Source organism: Solanum tuberosum, unplaced genomic scaffold (genome assembly GCF_000226075.1).
Source record: "Solanum tuberosum cultivar DM 1-3 516 R44 unplaced genomic scaffold, SolTub_3.0 scf00638, whole genome shotgun sequence".
Classification (NCBI taxonomy): Eukaryota; Viridiplantae; Streptophyta; class Magnoliopsida; order Solanales; family Solanaceae; genus Solanum; species Solanum tuberosum.
Window position 1 is genome coordinate 60062 of NW_006239551.1, and position 17709 is coordinate 77770.

General features: G+C 40.7%; 1 pseudogene; it reads right to left on the reverse strand.

Moving 5' to 3' along the window:
- Window positions 1-9785: 9785 nt before the first annotated feature.
- On the reverse strand, window positions 9786-16501 carry LOC102579956 (uncharacterized; annotated as a pseudogene).
- Window positions 16502-17709: the final 1208 nt, after the last annotated feature.

The following is a 17709-nucleotide window of genomic DNA, read 5'->3' on the forward strand; positions in this document are numbered from 1 at the left end:
AGCAGGTTGGTTCGGAAGGGCAAACCGGTCCATTGTCAAGGTCCAACGAGTCACGAAGCGGGTAAACCTCCCATTTTTCCGATTTTCGTGTGCTATAGTCCATACATCTTTTGGTGATCCAGATTTTTTACTTCATTTTTACCAAAAAATTTTGTGGACGTCTGTCAAGATCTTAGCTATGGATCTGGTTGGGCCTGACGGGCAAATCTGCCCATTTTCAAGGTTAAACCAATCCCAGAGAGGGTAAACCACTCATTTTGCCAATTTTCGTGAGCTATATAGTCCATAGATCTTTTGGTGATCTGGATTTCAGATGTCATTTTGGCCAAAATTTTTCGTGGACTTCCTTCAAGTTCTTATCTATAGAATTGGTTGGTCCTGATGGACAAAACCGACCCATTTTGAAAGTTAAAAGACACCCGGAGCAGGTAAACCCCGCATTTTACCGATTTTCATGTGCTATAGCGATCCAGATTTCCCACGTCGTTTTTGCTGAAATTTTTCATGGACGTCCATCAAGACCTTAGCTATAGAGCCGGTTGGTCTCGATGGGTAAATCGTCCCATTTTAAAGGTCAAAAGATCACTGGAGTAGGTAAACCCCCCATTTTATCGATTTTCGTGTACTATAGTGTTCTGGATTTCCGACGTCATTTTGGATGAATTTTTTTGTGGACATCTGTCAAGGCTTTATCTATAGAGATAGTTGGTTCCGATGGGAAAACCTGACCATTTTCAAGATCAAACAAACCCCGGAGTAGGTAAACCCCCTGTTTTACTGATTTTCATTTGGTATAGTCAATGAATCTTTTGGTCATCCACATTTCGGACGTCATTTTTGCCGAAGTTTTTCGTGGACATCCTTCAAGACCTTAGCTAAGAAACCGGTTGGTCCCAACGGACAAATCGGTCCATTTTCAAGGTCAAACGATCATCGGAGCGGGTAAACCCCTCATTTTGCCGATTTTCGTGTTCTATAGTCCATGGATCTTTTGGTGATACAGATTTCAGAAGTTATTTTTGCCGAAATGTTTCATGGACATTCGTTAAGACCTTAGCTTTGGAGCTGGTTGGTCCCGACGGGCAAACCGGCCCATTTTCAAGGTCAAACGATCCCCGAAGCGGGTAAACCTCCCGTTTTGCCGATTTTTGTGTGCTATTCCATGGATCGTTTGGTCATCCAGATTTTCGACGTCATTTTTGCCAAAGTTTTTCGTGGACGTCCATCACGACCTTAATTATTGAGTCGGGTTGTCATGATAGGCAAACCGACCCATTGGCAAGGTTAAAGGAACCCCGAAGTGGGTAAACCCCCCGTTTTTGCCAATTTTTTGTGTGCTATAGTCCATGGATCTATTGGTGATCCAGATTGCCGACGTCATTTTTGCCAAAAATTTTCATGGATATCCTTCAAGGCCAAAGCTATGGAGCCTGTTGGTTCCGACGGGAAAACCAGCCCATTTTCTAAGGCAAATATGCCCCGGAGCGGGTAAACCCCCCATTTTGCCGATTTTCGTGTGCTATATGTCCATGGATCTTTTGGTGGTCTTGATTTCCGATGTCATTTTTACCGAAAGTTTTTGTGGACGTCTGTCAAGACCATAGCTATGGAGCCGATTGGTCTAAACGGGTAAATTGGCCCATTTTCAAGGTCGAAAAAGCCTCGGAGTGGGTATACCACCCATTTTGCTGATTTTTGTGTGCTATAGTCCATGGATCTTTTGGTGATCCGCATTTCCGATGTCAAATTTGCTGAAAATTTTCATGGACGTCCGTCAAGACCTTAGTTATGGAGTCGTTGGTCCAGATGGGCAAACCGCCCCATTTTTATGGTCAAATGAGCCACAGAGTGGGTAAACCCCCATTTTGCTAATTTTCGTGTGCTATAAGTCTATGGATCTTTTAGTGATACAAATTTCCGCCGTTATTTTTGCCAAATATTTTCGTGGATGTCCATCATGACTTTAGCTATGGAGCAGGTAGGTCCAAATGGGAAAACTGGCCCATTTTCAAGGTTAAACAATCCCCGGAGCGGGTAAACCCTCTGTTTTGTCGATTTTCGTGTCCATGGATCTTTTGGTGATCTGGATTTCCGACGTCATTTTTGTCAATTTTTTTTGTGGACGTCCGTCAAGACCTTATTTATGGATCTGGTTGGTCCCGATGGGTAAACTGACCTATTTTCAAGGTCAAACGACCCTCGGAGCGAATGAACACCCCGTTTTACCGATTTTCGTGTGTTATAGTCCATGGATCTTTTGGTGATCCAGATTTCTTACGTTATTTTTGCCAAAAATTTTCATGGTCGCCTGTCAAGACTTTAGCAATGGAGTCGGTTGGTCCAGATAGGCAAATCCTCCCATTTCGTTGATTTTCATATGCTATAGTAAAGGATCTTTTGGTGATCCAAATTTCCGACGTCTTTTTTGCCGAAAATTTTAATGGACGTCCGTCAAGATCTTAGCTATGGAGTCGGTTTGTCCCGACGGGCAATCCATCCATTTTCAATGTGAAACGATTCCCAGATCGGGTAAATCCCCCGTTTTGCTGATTTTCGTGTGCTATAGTCTATGGATCTTTTGATGATCTGTATTTCTGACGTCATTTTTGCCATTAAATTTTGTGGACGTCCGTCAAGACCTTATCTATAGAGTCGGTTGGTCTTGACGGGAAAACCGGCCCATTTTCATGTACAAAAAAGTCCCGAAGCAGATAAACCCCCCGTTTTGCCTATTTTCATGTGTTATAGTCCATGGATCCTTGGGTGATCTTGATTTCCAACGTCAATTTTGCTAAAATATTTTGTGGACGTCCGCCAAGACCTTAGCTATGGAGTCGGTTGGTCCCGACGGTTATACCGGCCGTTTTCAATGTCAAACGGTCCCCGAATTGGGTAAACCTGTCGTTTTGCCCATTTTCTTTTGCTATAAGTCCATGGATCTTTTAGTGATCCGAATTTCCGACGTCATTTTTGCCAAATATTTTCGTGGATGGCCATCATGACCTTAGCTATGGAGCAGGTTGGCCCAAATGGGAAAACTAGCCCATTTTCAAGGTCATACAAGCCCCGGAACGGGTAAACCCCCCGTTTTGCCAATTTTCGTGTCCATGGATCTTTTAGTGATCCGGATATCAGACGTCATTTTTGCCAAAAAATTTTGTAGACATCCGTCATGACCTTATGTATGGATCTGGTTGGTCCCAAAGAGCAAACCAACTTATTTTCAAGGTCAAACAATCCCTAGAGCGTGTGAACACCCCATTTTACCGATTTTCGTGTGCTATAGTCCATGGATCAATTGGTGATCCAGATTTTCGACGTCATTTTTTGTCAAAAATTTTCATGGTCGTCCGTCAAGACTTTAGCTATGGAGTCGGTTGGTCCAGACAGGCAAACCCTCCAATTTTCATGATTAAATGAACCCCGGAGTGGGTAAACTTCCCATTTTGTTGATTTTCATGTGATATAGTACATGGATCTTTTGGTGATCCATATTTCCGACGTCTTTTTAGCCGAAAATTTTCATGGACGTCCGTCAAGAGCTTAGCTACGGAGTCGGTTGGTCCCGACGGTTAAACCATCCATTTTCAATGTCAAACGATCCCCAGATCGGTTAAACCCCCTATTTTGCCGATTTTCGTGTGCTATAGTCTATGAATCTTTTGGTGATCCGAATTTCTGACGTCATTTTTGCCAAAAAAAATTGTGGACATCCGTCAAGACCTTAGCTATAGAGCCGATTGGTCCCGACGGGAAAACCGGCCCATTTTTAAGTTCAAAAAAGTCTCGGAGTTGGTAAACCCCCCGTTTTACCAATTTTCATGTGTTATAGTCCATGGATCTTTGGGTGATCTGGATTTCCAACGTCAATTTTGCTAAAATATTTCGTGGACGTCCGTCAAGACCTTAGCTATGGAGCCGGTTGGTCCAGACGACCAAATCGGCCCATTGTCAAGGTCAAACGAGTCACGGAGTGGGTAAACCACCTGTTTTGCCATTTTTCGTGTGCTATAGTCCATGGACCTTAGCTATGGAGCCAGTTGGTCCCAACGGGTAAACCAGCCCATTTTCAAGGTCATACGAATTCCGGATCGAGAAAACTTCCCATTTTGCCGATTTTCGTGTGCTAGTCCATGGATCTTTTAGTCATCCAGATTTTTGACGTCATTTTTGTCGAAGATTTTGGTGGACGTCTATCAAGACCTTAGCTATGGAGCTGGTTCTTCTCAACAGGCAATTCGGCCCATTGTCATGGTCAAAAGACCCCCGGAGTTGGTAAACCCCCCGTTTTGCCAATTTTTGTGTGGTATAGTTTATGGATCTTTTGGTGATCTGGATTTCCGACATTAGTTTTGCTAAAAAGTTTTGTGGACGTCCGGCAAGACCCTAGATATAGAGCCGGTTGGTCTGGACGAGCAAACCGGCCTATTGTTAAGGTCAAACGAGTCACGGAGCGGGTAAATCACCAGTTTTACCGATTTTCGTGTGCTATTGCACTTAGATCTTTTAGTGATCCGTATTTAAGAAGTTATTATTGCCGAGTATTTTCATGGATGTTCGTCATGACCTTAGATTTAGAGTCGGTTTGTCTTGACGGGTAAACCGGCCCATTTTCTAGGTCAAACGATTCCTGGAGCGGGTAAACCCCCCGTTTGGTAGATTTTTGTGTGTTAGTCCATGGATCATTTGGTCATCCAGATGTTCGACGTGATTTATGCCGAAGATTATTGTGGATGTCCGTCAAGACCTTAGCTATGGAGTCGATTGGTCCCGACAGGCAAACCGGCCATTTTCAAGGTCAAATGAACCCCGGATCGGGTAAATCCCCTATATGCCGATTTTTGTGTACTCTATTCCATTGATCATTTGGTGATCCGGATTTCCGACGTCATTTTTGCCAAAAGTTTTTGTCCAAATCCATATAGACCTTAGTTATGAAGATGGTTGGTCCCGATAGGATAACCGGCCCATTTCAAAGGTCAAAAAAGCATCGATGCCGGTAAACTCCCCGTTTTGCCGATTTGCATATGTTATAGTCCCTGGATCTTTTGGTGATACGGATTTCTGACGCCATTTTTGCAAAATTTTTGTGGATATCCATCAAGACCTTAGTTATGGAGTCGGTTGGTCCCGACGAGCAAACCGGCCCATTTTCAAGGTCAAATGAGCCACGGCATAGGTAAACCCACTATTTTGCTGATTTTCGTGTACTATAATCAATGGATCTTTTGGTGATCTAGATTTACGACGTCATTTTTTCTGAATTTTTTGTGGACACCCGTCAAGACCTTAGCTATGTAACCGATTAGTCCAGATGGGTAAACCGGCCCATTTTCATGGTCAAACGATCCCCGAATCAGGTAAACCCCCCATTTTTGCTGATTTTCGTGTGCTATAGTTCATGAATCTTTTGGTGATCCGGATATCTGACGTCATTTTTGCCAAATTTTTTTCGTGGACTTCCATCAAGACCTTAGCTATGGAGCTGATTGGTCCTGATGGGGAAAACGGCCCATTTTCAAGGTCAAATGAGCCTCGGAGTGGGTAAACCCCCCCGTTTTGCCAATTTTCGTGTGCTATAGTCCATGGATCTTTTGGTGATTAGCATTTTCGACTTCATTTTTGCCAAAAATTTTTGTGGCCATCTGTAAAGACCTTAGCTATGGAACAGGTTGGTCCAGATGAGCAAACCCTCCCATTTTGATTGTGAAATGAACACCAGAGCGGGTAAACCCGCCGTTTTTCTGAATTTCGTGTGTTATAGTCCCTGGATATTTTGGTGATCCAAATTTCCGACGTCTTTTTTACCAAACTTTTTCTTGGACGTCCGTCAAGACCTTAGCTATGGAATCGATTGGTCCTGATGGGAAAACAGGCCTATTTTCAAGGACAAATGAATCCCGGAGTGGGTAAACCTCCATTTTTTTGATTTTCGTGCGCTATATTCCATGTATCTTTTGGTGATTCGGATTTCCGATGTCAATTTTATCAAAACTTTTCATGGACATCTATCAAGACCTTAGCTATGGAGACGGTTGGTCCAGACAGGCAAACCCGCCCATTTTCAAGGTCAAATGAGCCCCAGAGCGGGTAAACCACCCGTTTTGCTGATTTTCGTGTGCTATAGTCCATGGATTTTTTTGTGATCCAGATTTTCGACGTCTTTTTTTCCAAATTTTTTCATAAACGTCCATCAAGACCTTAGCTATGGATCAGGTTGGTCCCGACGGGCAAACTGGCCATTTTCAATAACAAACGATCCCTGGATTGGGTAAACCCCCCATTTTGCCGATTTTCGTGTGCTATAGTCCATGTATCTTTTAGTGATACAGATTTCCGACGTCATTTTTGCCGAAATTTTTTGTGGACATTTGTCAAGACCTTAGCTATGGATCTGGTTGGTCCCGACGGGAATACCGACCCATTTTCAAGGTCAAACTATCCCCAGAGTGGGTAAACCCCCCATTTTGCCAATTTTCGAGTGCTATAGTCCATGGAACTTTTGGTGATCACAATTTCTGACGTCATTTTTGCCGAAATTTTTCATTGACGTCCGTCAAGACCGTAGCTATGCAGCAGGTTGGTCCCGACGGGAAAACCGGCGCATTTTCAAGGTCAAATGATCCCGGAGAGGGTAAACCACCCGTGGATCTAGTGGTGATCCGGATTTCCGACGTCATTTTTGACTAAATTTTTCATAGACGTCCGTCAAGACCTTATCTATGGAGCTTGTTGGTCCCGACGGGTAAACCGGCCACTTTTAAGGTCATACGATCCCTGGAGCGGTAAACCCCCCGTTTTGCCAATTTTCATGTGCGATAGTCCATAGATCTTTTGGTGATCCAGATTTCTGACGTCATTTTTGTCTAAATTTTTCGTGGACGTCCGTGAAGATCTTAGCGATGGAGCTGGTTGTTTTGATCGAGCAAACTGGTCCATTGTCAAGGTCAAACTAGCCAAAGAGCGGGTAAACCCCCCGTTTTGCCAATTTTCAGGTGCTATAGTCCATGGAACTTTAGGTGATCACAATTTCCGATGTCATTTTTGTCGAAATTTTTCATTGACGTACGTCAAGACCGTAGCTATGGAGCAGGTTGGTCCCGATGTAAAAATCGTCCCATTTTCAAGGTCAAATGATCCTGGAGAGGATAAACCACCCGTTTAGCCGATTTTCGTTTGCTATAGTACATGGATCTTTTGGTGATTTCCGACATTTTTGTTCCCGAAATTTTTCTTAGACGCCCGTCAAGACCTTGGCTATGGAGTCAATTGGTCCATACGGGCAAACCGGCCTATTTTCATTGTCAAATGAGCACCGGAGCAGGTAGACCCCGTCTTGCCGATTTGCGTGTGCTATAGTCCATGGATCTAGTGGTGATCCGGATTTTCGACGTCATTTTTGACTAAATTTTTCATGGACGTCCGTCAATACCTTATCTATGGAGTTTGTTGGTCCCGACGGGTAAACCGGCCATTTTTAAGGTCATACGATCCCTGGAGCGGGTAAACCCCCCGTTTTGCCAATTTTCATGTGCGATAGTCCATAGATCTTTTGGTGATCCAGATTTCTGACGTCATTTTTGTCTAAATTTTTCGTGGACGTCCGTGAAGAACTTAGCTATGGAGCCGGTTGGTTCGATCGAGGAAACTGGTCCATTTCAAGGTCAAACGAGTCAAGGAGCGGGTAAACCCCCTGTTTTGCCGATTTTCGTGTGCTAGTCCATGGATCTTTTGGTGATCCAGATTTCCGACATTATTTTTTAAGGAAAGTTTTTGTGGTCTTTCGTCAAGACCTTAGATATGGAGCCGGTTGATCCCTATGGGTAAACCTGCTCAATTTCAAGATTAAATGAGTCCCGGAGCGGGTTTGCCCCCCGTTTTGCCAATTTTCAAGTGCTATAGTCAATCGATCTTTTGGTGATACAAAACCGGCCCATTTTCAAGGTCAAACAATCCCTAGAGAGGGTAAACCCTGTGTTTTTCCATTTTTTGTGTGCTATAGTCCATGGATCTTTTGGCGATCCAAATTTCCGACGTAATTTTTGCCAAAAAATGTCGTGGACATTCGTCAAGTCTTTAGCAATTGAGATGGTTGGTCCCAATGGGAAAACCGGCTCATTTTCAAGGTCAAACGATTCCCAGAGCGGGTGAACCCCTAGTTTTGCCAATTTTCGTGTGCATAGTCCATGGATCTTTTGGTGATCCCGATTTCAGACGTCATTTTTGCTGAATTTTTTCCTGGACGTTCGTCAAGACCGTAGCTATGGAGCCGGTTGGTCCCGACGGGCAAACCGGCACATTTTCAAGGTCAAACGAGCTCCGAAACAGGTAAACCCCCGTTTAGCCGACTTTCGTGTGCTATAGTGCATGGATCTTTTCGTGATCCGGATTTCCGACGTCATTTTGGTCAAAATTTTTCATGGATATCCTTCAAAAGCATATCTATGGAGCCTGGTTGGTCACTACAGACAAACCGGCACATTTTGAAGGTTTTTCCACCGGAGCAGGTAAACCCCCATTTTACCGATTTTCGTGTGCTATAGTGATTTGGATTTCTGACGTCATTTTGGCTGAAATTTTTTGTGGACGTCAGTCAATACCTTAGCTATGGAGTCGGTTGGTCCCGATTGGCAAACCGCCCAATTTTGAAAGTCAAAAGACCCCCCAAAGCAGGCAAACCCCCGTTTTACCAATTTTTGTGTGCTATAGTGATCCGGATTTTTGACTTCATTTTTGCTGAAATTGATAACAGTAAGGTTAAAGGAGATCACAAATAGAGAATTGAATATTAGAAAGCGGAAGCACAAAGAAAAGAAACAAAAAAAAAACTAACTAAAGATATTGGAAATTCGAAGGAAAGATCCACGAATTTCCAAGGATTAGATGTTCTAAGGCCTTGAAAAGATCCAAGTAATAACATATAGATTTATGGAAGAAATCTAACGCCTTTACTTGAGAAAACGAATCAAAACGATAGATTCAGATCTTGACCACTTTATGAGTAACTAAAAACAATAATTAGAATGTAGAAACTAATCACTTTCTAAAGAATACCAAAAAGAAACCAAAGATATCACAAGAAGAAGTTACTTTATACCTTAAACTATGAAACTAGTAAAGGTTTAAAGATAAATTCTTAAAGAACAAGTCACAAAAGTTCAAAGAACTCTCTCAAATATTATTAATATCAATCTACATTGTCTTTAATGAATGAAAAGGACTCCTATATATAGGATAAGGGGGAAGCACGTCCAAGAACCCTTATAAGAAGCTAAAAGGTCAGCTAAACTCTAGAAAGACAATTACAAGGAATCCTACTCTAGAAAGGAAATAAAGTAACCTAACTAGGAACAAATTTAGTACTTCTAGGAAAGCATTAAATGGTACTTAGGAGACCATAAATAGACTAAGGAAAATATTAATAACCTATATATAAATAAATAAATAAGGTAAATCCCAACTAGGAAAAGAATCTTGACAATCTTGGAAAGTTTGACTAGTCTTCTCTCAAAACTTGGGCAGAAAGCAACTCTTGTTGTGGCTGATTCTTGGACTCTTCTTGACCTTATTTGCACGAAATTGGACCTTAAAATTCCTCATCTTGGGCTTGAATTTGGGCCACCAAATAATTGTAGCATTTGGACAATTCCTCTCCCTTGGGCTTGAGCTCTTCTTCCCCAATAAGACACCTTTGGATAAGCGATTGAAGCCCATTGAGCTTATCATTGAACTCCTTAGTTTGAGATCTTGTTATGGGCCTAATTAAAGCCCATTGAGCTTATCATTTAACTCCTTGGTATGAGATCTTGTATGGGCCTCCTTGGAGTTTCTGAAGCTTCATCCCTGTCCTTCAATGGAGTAGAGCTTCCTTGGACATATTTTCTGCCCTTATTCCTTCGCAATGCAACTTCCTTGTTCTTCTTTTCAATTGCAAGCCTTGTTTGTTCATGAATTTTCTTCATCATATCAGCCTTCTTCTTACCATCAAGATTAGCAAAATCATTAGTAGGCAAAGGCAATAAATCAAGGGGGGTAAGGGGGTTGAATCCATATACAACTTCAGAAGGAGTCTTAGCAGTAGAAGAATGGAAGGTCCTATTATAAGCAAATTCTACAATAGGTAAGTAATCTTCCCAAGAAGTCAATTGTCCTTTCAAAACAGCCCTCAAGATGTTCCCTAAAGTTCTATTAACCACTTCCGTTTACTCATCCGTTTGTGGGTGACAAGATGTAGAAAATAGCAATTTAGTTCCCAACTTTCCCCAAAGAATTCTCCAGAAGTGACTTAATAACTTGGCATCCCTATCACTAACAATAGTTCTAGGTATTCCATGCAACTTAACCACTTCCTTTACAAACAAGTTAGCCACATGAGATGCATCATTAGTCTTTTTACATGGGATAAAACGATCCATTTTAGAAAATCTATCTACTACCACAAATATACTATCCTTACCATACTTAGTCCTTGGCAGCCCCAATATGAAATCCATAGAATCCAAGGGGAATTATAAACAGGTAAATGAGTAAAAAGACCATGCGGCAATGTTCTAGACTTAGCCTGTTTACATTCAAGACAATAAGAACACACTTTTTCAACATCCTTTCTCATGCCAGGCCAATAAAGATGTTAAGAAAGTATTTCCAGTGTTTTGGGTACGCCAAAATGTCCCATTAGCCCTCCACAATGTGCTTCCCTAACAAATAGTTCACGTAACGAGCAGTTAGGAACACATAATTTATTTCCTTGAATAGAAATTCATCTTGAAGATTAAATTTCTCAAAAGGACCTAACTTACATTCAACAAAAATCTCACCAAAATCAGAATCATTAGCATAGAGGAACTTGATTTGGTCAAAACCCAACAACTTTGAAGTAAGAGTAGAGATCAAAACATACCTTCTTGAGAGTGCATCAGCAACCACATTCTCCTTTCCTTGTTTGTAAGCAATTACATAAGGAAAGGTTTCAATAAACTCTACCTATTTAGCATGCCTACGACTAAGTTTACCTTGGCTCTTCAAGTATTTTAATGACTCATGATCAGTCTTGACCACGAATTCTCGAGGCCACAAGTAGTTCTGCCATGTAGCTAACGCCCTTACCAAGGCATATAGCTCCTTATCATAAGTTGAGTAGTTCAATGTTGCTCCACTTAGATTTTCACTAAAGTAGACAATTGGCTTGGAGTCTTGCATCAAAACTGCACCTATGCCCTTACCAGAGGCATCACACTCAACTTCAAAAGACTTAGAAAAATCAAGCAATTGCAAAAGAGGAGCAGAACACAATTTATCCTTCGGCAAGTTAAATGCATCCTCTTGTTTCTTTCCCCATGTAAAAACCTTATCATTTTTAATAACTTCAGTTAAAGGAGCAACAATGGTGCTAAAGTCTCGCACAAACCTCCTATAAAAATTAGCAAGTCCATGAAAACTTCTAACTTCAGTTACACTATAAGGTTTAGGCCATTCTTTTATTGCCTTGATTTTCTCATCATCTACTTCAACTCCCTTAGAACTGACCACAAAACCTAAGAAAACCACACGATCCACACAGAAAGTACACTTTTTGAGATTAGCAAATAAGCGTTGATTTCTAAGAACTTCAAAAAACTTGTTTTAAAGTGCTCTAGGTGTTCATCCAGATTTTGAGAAAAGATCAAGATGTCATACAAATACACCACAATAATTTCATGGAAATACTTTAAAAACATGATTCATTAGTCTCATAAAAGTGCTTGGTGCATTAGTCAAGCCAAAGGGCATAACTAACCACTCATAAAGTCCATATTTGGTCTTAAAAGCAATTTTCCATTCATCTCCATGATTCATACAAATCTGATGGTAACCACTCTTTAGATCAATTTTAGAAAAGATTTTGGAACTATACAGTTGGTCCAACATATCATCAAGACGAGGGATAGGATGGCGATGCTTTACCGTTATCTTGTTGATGCCTCGACAATCTACGCACATCATCCATGTTCCATTCTTTTTGGGGACCAATAGGACTGGAACAGAGCATGGGCTTATACTCTCTCGAACAAATCCCTTTTCAAGCAATTCTTCAACTTGCCTTTGTAATTCTTTGGTCTCTTCAGGATTGCTCTTATAGGCAGGCCTATTAGGAAGTTAACACCCAGGCACAAAGTCTATTTGGTGCTCAATCCCTCTCAAAGGTGGCAATCCCTTTGGAGTGTCATTAGGAAAAACATTTTCAAAATTCTGTAAAAGAGAAGAAACACTATTTGGCAAAGAAGGAGTTAGTTGTTCAAAATTAATCAATACTTCTTTGTAAGTAAGTACTATTATGGGTAGCCCCTCTCTCCTAGCATTCAAACACTCTTTGGCTTTTATATAAAGGCTCTCATTTTTCTTTTCCTTAGACTCTTTCCTCTCACCAAAACATTTTATTTTTTTACTCACACCCTCTTTTACCTCTTTACTTAGATCGCTGCCCTCTCTCTCTTTCTCTCGGCCATCTCTCCTTTTTTTTTATCTCTTGGCCTTTTTCTTTTCCCTCAAGCTCACTTTTTACCTCTCCCTTTTGTTTTCCCATTGTTTCCCTCAATCATTTTTGATCTTCAAACACTTGAGAAGGAGATAATGGTGCAAGAGTATACTTCTTACCATTATGCAGAAGACTATACCTATTCTTTCTCCCATGATGAGTAGTATCCCTATCATACTGCCAAGGTCGGCCAAGTAAAACATGACATGCTTGCATTGGAACTACATCACAAAGAATTTCATCTTCATACCTACCAACATTGAATGAAATCATGCATTGTTTGTTTACTTTTACTTCTCCACAATCATTCAACCATTGGAGCCTATATGGGGTAGAGCGCTTCATGCATGCAATTCCTAGTTTATCCACCAAGTATGAACTCACCACATTTGCACAACTTCCCCCATCAATAATCAAAGAATAAGTCTTCCCTTTTATCCCACACCTAGTATGAAACAAATTCTCTCTCTGCCCTTCATCAACACTACCCAAATTGATAGTCATAATTCTCCTAACCACCCCAATTATACCATCATTAGGCAATTCCAAATCATCTTCCTCACTTACACCTTCTCCCTCTTCTTCTTCCCCCTCACTTTTTTCACTCTCATATTCTCCATTCTCTCTAAGTAGGATGTTTCTTCTACTTGGACATTCATGCATCATATGCCCCCTTCCATGACATTTGTGACATTGAATAGAACTTGAAGGTTTAGAAGATTTAGGATTAAAGGTTTTACCTCCCTCCTCAACTTTACCTTTACCTCTATCATCTTGAGGTTTGGAAGGAGCTTTCCCCTCTTGAGTTGACCATGGCTTCTTAGAGATAGTGTTTGGTCGACTTCTCCATGAGTTATTTTGCTACTTTTTCTGAATTTGTTTTTCAACTTTTACAGACAAATCAACTAACTCATCTAAAGTTACATATTGTTGTATCTCTACTACATTAGCTATTTCTGTATTTAAACCATTTAAAAATCTAGCTATTGTAGCCTCTTCTTCCTCCATGCAGTTAGCTTGGATCATAGCCATATCCATGCTTTTGAAGTACTCATCCACCGACATGGAGCCTTGCTTCAAGCGTTGAAGGCGAGATTGTAGATCTCTTTGGAAGTATGATGGAATAAATCGCTTTCTCATTACCCTCTTCATCTCTGCCCACGTAGCAATAGGTGGTAGCTCCTCTTGCAATCTGTCCCTAGCAAGCTTTTTCCACCAAGAAGCAGCATAATCAGAAAACTCAACAACAGCAAGTTTAACTTTCTTACCCTCAGAGTAGTTATGGCAATCAAAGATGGCTTCAACTCGTCTCTCCCAATCAAGGTACAAGTCTGGATCCCTTGTCCCCTTGAAAGATGGCATCTTCATCTTTATACTAATTATATTATCATCTTCTACTCTACCTTTTTGTCCCCTCTTATCTCTTCTTTCTAGATTAAATTCAACATCAAAATCATCATTATCATATTTAGGATTTACAAAAGGGATATGGGGTACATTCCTTCTAACTTGGGGTCTAACATTATTTAGGGGTACAACATCATTCTCCTTCCTAATTGCAGCTATGGTGTCATTCTGCTCGATAATCATATCCCTCATCTCTTGAAATTGAAGGTTCCATCTCTCAAATTGTTGGTGCATAGCTTGAAGGGTGAAGTCGTTCCTTCCTTTGACCTCGGCTTCTAAACGAGCCCTTTCCTCATCACCACCTGAATTAGACATCTAAAAAAAAGAATAAATGATCAAGTATAGCACTTTTAATATGGCTTTTGCCCTCTTTTAAACTCACCCACACTTGCCTTTTTCCACTCAAAATAACCTTTGAACGAGAATACTTTGTACATTTATAATTAAACCAAAACGTGTATCAAGTTCGTAGTAATAAAGTATGGAATCTTGGGGTACAAAAAGAAGGTAAAGAATTAGTCCTAGAACAAGTAGGATTTAGTTGAAACAAAACATAAATAAAAAGGAACTTATTTTAGAATTAAATCTAGAATCCCCTCTTCTTGCTACCTTCTTGCTTGGAAACAAATTAATGCAAAACTTGGAGAGCAAGTAATAAGATTTCTTGAATAGCAAGTAATAAGCTTACTTGGGTATCAAGTAATCAAATTTCTTGGAGGACAACTAATCAGATTTCTTAGAGAGCAAGTTATAACTTTTTTTTTCTTTTGTTCACGCTACTGTTTTTTTTTTGTCTCTTAATATAAGTAAGAAATCCCAAGATTTATCAAGAACGGAATCTTGATAGAACCGCTCTGATACCACTTGATAATAGTAAGGTTAAAGGAGATCACAAATAGAGAATTACATACTAGAATGTGGATGCACAAAGAAAAGAAACAAAAAAAAACTAACTAAAGATATGGGAAATTCGAAGGAAAGATCCACGAATTTCCAAGGATTAGATGTTCTAAGGCCTTGAAAAGATCCAAGTAACAACGTATAGATTTATGGAAGAAATCTAACGCCTTTACTTGAGAAAACGAATCAAAACGATAGATTCGGATCTTGACCGCTTTATGAGTAACTAAAGACAATAATCAGTATGTAGAAACTAATCACCTTCTAAAGAATACCAAAAAGAAACCAAAGATATCACAAGAAGAAATTACTTTATACCTTAAACTATGAAACTAGTAAAGGTTTAAAGATAAATTCTCAAAGAACAAGTCACAAAGGTTCAAAGAACTCTCTCAAATATTATTAATATCAATCTAAATTGTCTTTAATGAATGAAAAGGACTCCTATATATAGGAGAAGGGAAAAAACGTCCAAGGAACCCTAGAAAGACAACTACAAGGAATCCTACTCTAGAAAGGAAATAAAGTAACCTAACTAGGAACAAATTTAGTACTTCTAGGAAAGCATTAAATGGTACTTAGGAGACCATAAATAGACTAAGAAAAATATTAATAACCTATATATAAATAAATAAATAAACAAAGGAAAATCCCAACTAGGAAAAGAATCTTGACAATCTTGGAAAGTTTGACTAGTCTTCTCTCAAAACTTGGGCAGAAAGCAACTCTTGTTGTGGCTGATTCTTGGACTCTTCTTGACCTTATTTGCACGAAATTGGACCTTAAAATTCCTCATCTTGGGCTTGAATTTGGGCCACCAAATAATTGTAGCATTTGGACAATTCCTCTCCCTTGGGCTTGAACTCTTCTTCCCCAATAAGACACCTATGGATCAGCGATTGAAGGCCATTGAGCTTATCATTAAACTCCTTGGTTTGAGATCTTGTTATGGGCCTCCTTTGAGTTTCTAAAGCTTCATATCTGTCCTTCAATGGAGTAGAGCTTCCTTGGATGCTATCAGAAATTTTTCGTGGACATCCGACCAGACCTTATCTGTGGAGCAAGTTGGTCCCGATGGACAAACCATCCTATTTTCAAGGTCAAACGAGCCTCAGAGAGGGTAAACCCCCAATTTTGCCAATTTTTGTGAGCTATTATTCATGGATCTTTTGGTGAACCAGATTTTCGACCTCTTTTTTGCCAAAATTTTTTGTGGACATTCGTCAAGACCTTAGCCATGGAGCTGGTTGGTCTGGACGGGAAAATCGGCCCATTTTCAAGGTCAAACGAACCCCGGAGTAGGTAAACCCCTTATTTTGCTGATTTTCGTGTGCTATATAGTCCATGGACCTTTTGGTCATCCAAATTTCCGACGTTATTTTTGTCAAAAATTTTCTTGGACGTCCGTCAAGACCTTAGTTATGGAGTTGGCTGGTCTCGACGGGTAAATCGGTCCATTTTCAAGGTCAAACGATCCCCGGAGCGGGTAAACCCCTCATTTTGCCAATTTTCATGTGTTATAGTCCATGGATCTTTTGGTGATCCCGATTTTCGACGTCACTTTTGCCGAAATTTTTCATTGACGTCTGTCAGGACATTAGCTATGGAGCAGGTTGGTCCAGACGGCCAAACCTGCCCATTTTCAAGGTCAAATGATCCCGGAGAGGGTAAACCCCCCATTTTGCCAATTTTCGTGTGCTATAGTCAATGAATCTTTTGGTGATCCGGATTTCCAACATTTTTGTTGCCTAAATTATTTGTGGACGTCCGTCAAGAGTACGTAGCCAGTTGGTCCAAACGGGAAAACCGTCCCATTATCATAGTCAAATGAACCCCGGAGGGGGTAAGCACCCCATTTTGTCGATTTTACTATGCTATAGTCAATGGATCTAGTGGTGATCCGGACTTCCAACGACATTTTTGCCAAATTTTTTCATGGACATCTATCAAGACCTTAGCTATGGAGCCTGTTGGTCCCGACTGGCAAACCGCCCATTTTCAAGGTCAAACGAACCCTGGAGCGGGTAAACCCCCCGTTTTGCTAATTTTCGTTTGCATAGTCCATGGTTCTTTTGGTGATCCAGATTTCAGACGTCATTTTTGCCAAAAATTTTTGTGGACATCCATCATAATCTTAGCTATGGAGCCGATTCATCCCGATGGAAAAAACGGCCCATTTTTAAGGTCAAACGAGCCATTAAGCGGGTAAGCCCCCCGTTTTGCCAATTTTCGCCTGCTATAGTTCATGAAAATTTTGGTGATCCGAATTTTCGACGTTATTTTTGCCAAATTTTTTTGTAGATGTCCATCAAGACCTTAGATATAGAGTCGGTTGGTCCCCACGAGCAAATCGGCCCATTGTAAAGGTCAAACGAGCCACAGAGCGGGTAAACCATGAATCTTTTAGTGATCAAGATTTCCGACGTCATTTTGCCGAAATTTTAATGTGGACTTCCGTCAAGACCTTAGCTATGGAACCGGTTGGTCCCTATGGGAAAACCGACTCATTTTCAATGTCAAATGAGCCTCGAAGCGGGTAACCACCTTGTTTTTCCAATTTTCGTGTGCTAGCCCATGGATCTTTTGGTGATCCGGATTTCTGACGTAATTTTTGCCAAAAAATATCGTGGACGTCCATCAATACCTTAGCTATGGAATCGGTTGGTCCCGAATGGCAAACAGGCCAATTTTCAAGTTCAAACGATCCACGGAGCGGGTAAACCCCGTTTTGCCGATTTTCGTGTGTTATAGTCCATGGATCTTTTGGTGATTTGGATTTCCGACGTCATTTGTGCCAAAATATTTTGTCGACGTCCGTCAAGACCTTAGGTATGGAGTTGGTTGGTCCCAATGGGAAAACCGGCCCATTTTCAAGGTCAAACGATCCC